Source organism: Pelodiscus sinensis, chromosome 20 (genome assembly GCF_049634645.1).
Source record: "Pelodiscus sinensis isolate JC-2024 chromosome 20, ASM4963464v1, whole genome shotgun sequence".
Lineage (NCBI taxonomy): Eukaryota > Metazoa > Chordata > Testudines > Trionychidae > Pelodiscus > Pelodiscus sinensis.
In genome coordinates this window covers 1,564,509-1,573,636 of record NC_134730.1, presented here as the reverse complement: position 1 = coordinate 1,573,636, position 9,128 = coordinate 1,564,509, and the positions used below count along the sequence as shown (strand labels likewise).

Genomic DNA, 9,128 nt, shown 5'->3' with positions numbered 1-9,128 from the left:
GAATACAGCCAACTGTGCATTTTTCCCCTCCCTCCCTGATGAAAGTAGGGTGGCATTTAGGAATTGGAAGAGGGGGGTGGGGAGAAGGAAGCCTCAGCCCTCCTCCACACAGAACACCTGGGGGACAGGAGGCTCAGTGCTGGGGCACCTCCAAACAGTGGAGGCATGCCCCATGCTAGCTCCTTTCACAGGTCTGGTGATTCTCTCTTTATGGTTTCATGAGAAGCAATGCCATTCCAGGCACATCCAAATCCTTATGGACTATAACAGTCCCCAACACTGTGCCCACAGGGCATTTGTGTGCACCCGCCAAGTGCTTGGGGCTGGCCTGGCCCCGGGCATGTGGCGCATGTATGGTGCCGGAGCTGGCCCCAGGTGCATGGCGCACGGTGAGCACTGGTCCCGGGAGCACAGTGGATTGGTTGCCTGCACTCTGGGCACGCGGCCCTTGAAGGGGATGCCGCGGTGGCCCCAGGCGCACGGCTATGGGGGGGGGTGCGCTGCAGCGGCCCCGGGTGCACGGCTATGGGGGGGTGCGCTGCAGCGGCCCCGGGTGCACGGCTATGGGGGGGTGCGCTGCAGCGGCCCCGGGCGCACGGCTATGGGGGGGGTGCGCTGCAGCGGCCCCGGGCGCACGGCTATGGGGGGGTCTGCCCCCGGGCACGCAAGTGTCCCTGCCGGCCAACGGCCATGCCCCCGGGCACCCAGCAGCCTCAAATGGTTGGGGACCCTGGGCTATAAGTTATGAGAAGTGGAAGCTATGGACCAAATTTGGTGGTCCTAGCTCTTACTGCTTAGGAGGGGTTCTTGAACAAAAAACAAACTCTCAAATATACCTGTGGAGACAGTAATTACATGGCCACACTTTTCCGCAAGACCCACCCTCATTCCTTTCCACAAGGGACAAAGTCTACAAATAAATGTTTTGCTCCACTCCAGTTCATCACATTCCAAAGGCTCCATCAGATTCAATAAATATAAGTTTAATACATTTAAAAATTCAAATTCCCAGTGCTCTTATGTAAAGAGCTGGACATAAAATGGAACTGCAATACCTGTGAACATTGGAACCGCAATACCTGTGAACATTAGGAAGACAGCATAAAAAAGGAGGAGCTGAATACTAAATAAGTCAGCCTCAGTATGGGTTTCATCCATCATATACAAGAGGCAAACATTGTCCATACATGCTGGGGAATATAAAAATAATGGTGTTACCATACAAAATATAACTAAGCTTCCTTGTGAAAATACAATACTGTGAAGCATTTTCCTAGTGAAGGTGCAATACTGAAGGCATTGTCTGAGCACACGTCCTAGGTCAGTGAGTACAGATGTGCAGATTTCAGTTGAAGGCTTCAAAGTGTAACCCTTTGGCAGAACAGTCTAGCAAAATGAGCATCTTCCACTGGCCGCTGCCGCTTGATGACTAGCCAGGATTTTCAGATGGAGAAGATTCAAGCTGAGTGGGTGAGGGCAATAGCTCCACGCATTCTAGAAAGCAAAGACAACTCAATTGGCTTCCATCCAATCACACAGTCACATGAGCAACTAGTGCGGATTCATTTGAGTCCTCTGACATAGTTCAATGTTGGAAGGCATCAGGGAAGATGGAAATAGCAGTCAGTACCAGAAACAGCATCTGCACAGACTCACCCACCGAGAAATGTTATTTCAGCAATTTTAAGAAGTTCTGTGTTAGAGACAGACTGGGTTGCTGGCGATCAGTAGGGCAGAAGTGCTAGCACTTGGAGGCAGAGACCATGAGCATGAAGCCATTGAACTCTATTCTTACTGTGATGGCGCGTTGGGGTTTTCCCGTCTCCTGCACCCCTGTAGTGGCACGAACAGACTCCACCAGCCAGTAGAATAGAGGGAGTTTATTGCTTCTCCAGGATACAGCCCAGCACAGATGTAATCTGGTTACAGGGCAGGCCTAGGATGCCTCAGCCCCCCTTGAGATGGGGGAGCCTGGGCCCCTAAATCCCAGCCCGTTGCCTAGGCTGCTTCCTCCATGATACCAGCCAGAAACCTCACCAACTCACTTCCCACCCTGCACCCAGCCAGGGCTCCACTCCCCTTCTTCCCATTGTTCTGCTCCCTGGGAGATAACTGGTCAGACAGGTTAGAAGCCCCCTTGCATAATGACTCATCCCTTGCCCTGCTGGGCCGTGCTGCAGCCAGCAGAGGTCACTCACAACCCACTGCCCAGCATAGCAACCAGCAAGGTACCCCCCGCTACGTCACACTTACATCCAACCAGACTGCCATAGATGTGCCATGGTGCCCAGTGAGTTCTAGCCTGGGTGAGTTCTAGCCTGGGTGGTCTCCAGGCCAGTGTAAAGCTGGGTACGAGATATCAGAACAGCCTGTGTCATAATTCAGTCTTGCTGTGAAGAGGGTTTCATTTACAAGAATTAATATTAGAGCTAGGCTGTCTCTACATTTAAGCCATGTCAGTGCAAACACTATGCCAATGAGAGGAATTCTCCTTTTACCAGATGTGCTAGTTGCCAGAAGCCTTTTGTCAACCTAGTGCTTACATGGGGACTTCAGTTGGCTTAACTACGCTGTTCAGGGGTGTGGATTTTAAGACCCCTGGCCAACATAATTAAGACCACCTAGTTTTCTAGTGTAGAGTGGGCCTATGGGGACAGAAGAATTCTTCTGACATTCTAGTACTGTCAATACTAGGGGTTAGGTTGGCAAAGCTACATCTCAGGAGTGTGGATTTTTCACCCCCTTGAGATGTAGCTATGCCAGTGTTAGTAGCTAGTACAGACCAGCCCTTAGAGGGAGATTATTATTTCACCAAAACTGACCCACATAACTGCTTTCAAAACACTAGAAATTCCAATCTGGTCTGCTCTGTAGGACTCCAGTGACCAGAGAACTGGAGAGATTATGACATTGCAAAAATTGTTAGGTTGGTCACAGGGAGAGAAGTTTAGAAAAAAATATTTTACTTCCGTGACTAAACAGTTTATTAAATCCAGTGTGCCTGCACCTAGTGTTATATGTATAGGTGTGACTACCTGCCCTTTCCTGATTATTCTTTGCAGCCACTCCAGTCATGCCCAGTAAAAAATATAATTAAAATATAAATAGTTAACAATTTGGATTATTATTTAATAAGTTAAAACCGTCATATGGAGAAGCACAGGTGAAACTGTAGTCATGGATATAGAGGTACTAACAAATAATCCATGATAATTTAAAAGCAAAGTTAAAATATGGAGAAATAAATTATATAAACATAATGGGATACTCAGAATGGAGCTCTGGGATCACTTTCACTGCACATTGCCATCATGTCAGTAGTGGCAGACAAGAGTCTACTTAAATCTTCCTTAAAATTCTTTCCTCTCAGCTCCAAAAAGGCTTAATAATTCATTGTTATAATGGCTCCATTTGCCTTGAGCCCCAATTATGAGGCTAAAAAAGTGGCCATTTCTTCTGCCAGTTAGTTCTTCAATATGCTCTTCCAAATCAGAGTGATGGGTCACCTTTTCTCCAAACTATCAGAATTGGCTACCATTGAATGGTAACATTCATGACCACTAGTTTCCCCTCTAACAAAATCAATATCGCGCTTATGCAAACAGCCATCTTTATTCCTTAAATATGGTTCCACTATCGCTTTCCATCCCCATTTACCTATTTTATCAATAACAACATCTACTACTCTGTTATGTGCTCACAGAACACATTCTAATTGCCCTCCACCCAATGTAGGTCCTTCAGGAAAAGGGCAGCTTTGACCAGAAGTGATATTCCAGGTATTTCTAAAGATGTTAAACAAGTAGAGAAGAGGTACTGATGCTATATTACATGTTCCTTTTGGGAGGAATGTATCCAGCAGGACAGCAGAAAAAACCAACAGCAAGGTACACAAGGTCTGGGGAAGAGGGCTTAAACATTGAGTTTTAGATTTACTTCTGTGTTGTGCATCATTGAAGTGGAACTAGGAAAAGGTTCCTTAAAGAACTAGAATTCTTCTCTACATCTAAACTACACCCCTCTGTCAGCAGAGGGATGTAAATGAAGCACTTTGAAAGTGCAAATGAAGCACGGGATATTTAATCACATCATGGCGCTGTTTCACCTCATTTTCTGAGTACAAGATCTTTTGAAACATCGCCCTGTTGTCGAAAAAACCATATCTAAACTGCGGTTTCACTTTTGAGAGGGTGCTTGTTTGAAACAGCACCATGATGTGATTATGCAAATGAAGCATGAGATATTTAAATTCCCACTTCATTTGCTTTTGAAGTGCTTCATTTCTATCCCTCTGCCGACAGAGGGGTGTAGTTTAGAGGTAGCCACTTCTACATAGGTTTTTGGAGCAAAGAGGTTTTGAGGAACCTCGAAACTTGTGACCTATTCTATCTAGAATTACATCCATTTGCAAGGTAGCTTTATAAAAGGATTTGGATTTCTTCCCTTCTACTGCACCTTGCTGCTATAGATCCTTGGGGGGATGGAAGGTGAAGTCCACCAGCAGGGAGACACCTTACAGCTCCATGTGAGAAAAGCTCCATTCATGTGTCAGCCTGCCAAAGCCATTAACACAGCTGGAAGCCAGGGAAGAGAAGACCCACTATGACACAGGCTGGCTGGCAGAGATTTGAGAAAGCAATCACCATTCTCCCCAAGATGAAATCACATGACATTTGAAAAATACTTGGGGATTGGCTAGAATCAAGTCAGGTGTGAATATCTTGCTCTGTGGTTTTACATTGTAAATAGAATAGGTCACAAGTTTTAAGGTTCCTACCTCCTCATCTACATAAGTTGTTAGAGCAACTCTGAAGAACTTGTCTTTAGCCCACATGCCAAGAAACCAACTGGAAAGTGATTCATCTGGAAAAATCGATGACAGACCCTTTCCTCCTGAAGAGGCAGAGCTAGTTTGTCACAAAACAGGATTCTCCCTTGACACAATCCAAGGCCGGTTGTGTCAGTGTGCAAGAGCTGGCTGGCTCATCATGGGCACAAGACACCATATCACTCCAATTACAGCTTCTTCAAGGCTGCAGAGCCATGACATTTTCCACGTTGTTTCAAGCCTGGGTAAGCTCGAGTGCCAATCCCACTGCACCAGTAGGAATCATTTTACTCTGGGATTTATACCAGCACATCTCTATCAGTGGTTAGAAAGCCTTGGGTCTTAGGTACAGAGGCATTTCTCTTTTCCATAAGCACTCTAATGCTACTTAAAGCATCCACTCCTTTACTGCAGTAATTGAACAGTGAGCATTCCCATGGGCCACAAGCCATTTTGTTCTGACACTGAAGAAAGTAACCAGTCCTGTGGCACCTTAGAAACTAACAGATTTATTAGGTCATGAACTCATGGGCAAAATCCACTTCTGATGAGTTGAAGTAGGAATTACAGATCCTTGGTATATACAACAGCAAAAGCAGTTACAGTACCAGACAACTGTAGGATCAAGGTTAATGAAGCTAATTGAGTCAGGCTGGATGTGTTTCATAGCATTTGATGTGGGAATGTGAATATCAAAGGTGGGGAAATTGCCTTTGTAGTGCATTAACCAGTTAAAATCTTTATTCAATGCTATGACTGAGACACCCAGCCCAACTTGCTTCATTAACACTGGTCCTACAATTGACAGGTAATTGCTTTTGTAGTTATAGCATGGAATCTGTAATTCCCACACCAACTCATCTGAAGTGGATCTTACCCACAAAAGCTCCTAAGCCTAAGGGTAGAGATGTAGCCGTGTTAGTCTGGGGTAGCTGAAGCAAAATGCAGGACAATGTAGCACTTTAAAGACTAACAAGATGGTTTATTAGGTGATGAGCTTTCGTGGGCCAGACCCAAGGTTTGATCTGAGGAAGTGGGTCTGGCCCACAAAAGCTCATCATCTAATAAACCATCTTGTTAGTCTTTAAAGTGCTACATTGTCCTGCATTTTGCCTAAGCCTCAGGTGCCACAGGACCACTTTTTTTAAAAGATACAGATTAACTAGTTCCCCTCTGAGGAGGAAAGTAGTGAGGCATCTGTGCTAGACATGCCACCATTGGTCCTGCTACCAGACAGAGGGAAACTGCGGCTTTGGTTGAAGTCCACAAAGGAAGTGGGCTCTTAGAAAAGGGGATTTCCCCGGCTGCGGTCAGAGGGCTGGGCAGCAGAGCTGCAGGGGTTTCTGCTCACCAGGATGTTAGAAGTTGCTTGGACTCTGCAGCTCCCTCCCCAGCAATCCGGGGCTGGAAAGGCAGCAGAGTCTAGCCGGTGGAGAAGACACTGAGGTTCCAGTTCTGGCCCCAGTGGCTTATGCAGCCAGCCCGCCCCCGGGCATCATGCAGAACACCCCAGCAGATCCCTGCCAGTGTCAGGAACCAGAGCCTAGCTCCAGAGTCAATATCCCTGCCCCGCACACAGCTCTTACCCTGGCGGGGCTGCTCCCCATGCAGAGCCCCAACTCGGCGGTCCCGGGCGCGGCTAGCCAAGGGCCCGGGCTGTTACCTGCCTCCCCGGCGGGCTCACACCTGGTCCCTGGGCGCTCCCGGGCTCTCCACAGCGCACAAGCGACAGAGCTCCAGCGAGCCGGGCGCTGGTGGGGAAGGGCCGGGCGGCTGCGGGCGGCGCTGGGACAAGTGCTCCGAGAGTTTGCTGGCCAGGCGCAGCAGGCTGGAGCGCGGCCCGGGCGCGGGGCTACGGGCCCCCAGGGGCAGTTCAGAGGCCGGCACCCCGTGCAGGTTCCCCGCGTACCACAGCAGCCAACAGAGCAGCGAGAGGAAAAGCAGCAGCGCGCCGGACAGCACCAGGCAGTCCCCGTAGAGCCGCCCGGCCCGGGCTGGCTGTGCCACCGCCCCCACTAGTACCAAAGCCAGCCCGGCGGCGTCCAGGACCATCGCCCCCAGCAGGAAAACTACGCAGCGCCCGCAGCCTTGAGCCATTGCAGCGCCGCCTGCAGCGCCGCGCACCTGGCTGGGATGAGCAGAAGCAGCCGCAGGCCCCGCCTCCTTTACAGGTAGCATAAGCCACGCCCACTCGGGAGCCGCGCCCTCCTCATCTATATAAAGCCCAGAGCGCGCCTTTCCCTTTCTATAGAAAGGGGCTGGTCGGTTCTGCGCGTGTGGGCGCTTGCTGGGACTGCCTGGGTGCAGCCAGAGGGTGCCTCTGGTTCTTTGTAGGGCCAGTGCTGATCAGCTTTGCCTTGCAGAATGGCCGTAGCTTTACACCCGTACGAGGCTGGGTAGCAGGGTTAGAGCTGGCCATGGGAACAGGAAGCAAACGGTGGGTGGAGACAATTTACCACCCTCGTTTTATTCCCGTGCAGAACCGTAAGGTTACTGCTGATAGGCTGTGTAGGGCTGTGGAGTGCTGTGCCTCAGTTTCCCTTTGAGTCAAGTGAGGGGCATAGGTCTTTGCCTTTGTACGTAGCTTTGAAAATGAGAGGAAAACTCACATCCCTGAGAGCTGTAGTTAAACAGACTGGAGCCTAGGTACAGATGCTCCTAGGTTAATAGAAGAATCCTTTTCTCCACCTGGTTACTGCCTCTCAGGGTATAGGGAGAGGGGTTCATTTATTACAGTGAGGGGAAACCGGATTATACCAAGCGTCTCTCTTACAGCAGAGCAGCTGCAGTGCAGCTAAAATTGCAGAAAGCAACGTAATTGCACCGTCTCCATTGAATGTTGCATCTGCAACCCTTGTCTCTTCAATCTTGTAGCCTCTCAGCAAAACGTAGGCACTTCTTGGCCTTATCTGCTCATGGGGTTATTCAGGAACAGCTATTCCTAAATAGCTCCATGGGTGGGCCCTCTGATGTTTGGAATAGGATCACTTTGTTCCTAGTTAGCTTGACCCATGGTTAACGCCATGCATAGACAAACTCTTAAGCTATGTCCACAGAGGCAGCTTTTAGCCATGAGGTTGTGTCAATGCAGCCCTGTTGCTGAGGTGGCTTGTCTGAAAGCTTTTTGTTGGCACTTTTGCTGATAAAATACCTCTAGCCCCCACAAGCAGCTTTTGCATTGTCAGGCAAGAGCTCCTGCCAACCAAGTAGCATTCACACTTGCACTTGCCACAGCAAAACTTTTGTTGTGGGGGGCTGGTGTTAAGCATCCATGCATGGCAAAATTTAGTCGATGAACTGCAAGTGTAGACGAAGCCTTAGATTGCAAACCAGCAGGAGCTGTATTGATGCACATCAATTTTTAGGTGGTGAATTTACCTTAGGGGTTTGCCTTGTGTTGCTTCTGTTGGGAAAGTATAGACAAAGCCACAGCTTTCCAGTCCCCCAGAAATGGGGCGGGGTGCAATATGAAGGAGATAACTAGTACTAGAAATTGTATGTAGGGCCTGAGATTTGGGGTGTGGCTAACGGGTCTAATATTCAGATTCACTTGGTGCTATATCCAGACAGTAACAAACAGCGTATTCAGGGAAGGATACAGACTGTTGCCTACGGGTGTTTGTACAAAGTTGGTCAGCCAGGAATGAGTGAAGATACAGATCAATCTAATGATTTCAATGGGAGTAAGAAACTCCGTTTGATCATATTCATCTTGTATAAAACACTGCAGTATAAAGCATGTATAAAGCTGACAAAAATGCACAGAATGACTTGTGTGAAAAAAAATAACAGCCCCTCTCTACCACTCTCCCTGGTTTTCCTGGTTCCTGCCATGTCTAACCAGAAAATCCCCAAGGCTGCGGGGAAGGTACAACCCCAACCCCAACAAAGTCAGAACATGGGGGGCAGGTTTCCCAGCATGGAGCGTCCTAGGTTACTGGGGCTCTGAAGAGTGGCAAGAACATTGAGAAGTGTATGCGAGATAGTGGTATCCAATGTGCTTCTCCTCAGAGCCCTGGTGATCTAAAATGCTCTGTGCCCCTCCCCGGGGCACTTGATAATTGCTGTTATCACTAAGTAGTTACGCTGTCAAAATACCAGTTGCAAATGGTGTCCAGTGATGGTATCTCTCACCAGGGCAAAGCCAGGATCCTATTCCTGCTAATTCAATAGCATGGCTTAATTTTCCTTTCCAAAGGTGATCTGAGCACCCTACCTCTCTGTGACTTCACTGGGATTTGGGGTGCTCAAACCAAGGGCTAATCTAGGAGCTGTCTAAAGGGACACAGAAGCAGCTCCC

The 9,128-nt window shown here is 48.6% G+C and overlaps 1 long non-coding RNA gene across 1 annotated transcript; it reads right to left on the bottom strand.

Moving 5' to 3' along the window:
- Positions 1 to 647: 647 nt before the first annotated feature.
- Positions 648 to 6,998, bottom strand: LOC142819164 (uncharacterized). The gene is made up of 2 exons (XR_012896958.1): positions 6,738 to 6,998; positions 648 to 1,494 (listed from the first exon to the last, which is right to left on the bottom strand). It is a non-coding gene; the product is annotated as an uncharacterized LOC142819164 (long non-coding RNA).
- Positions 6,999 to 9,128: the final 2,130 nt, after the last annotated feature.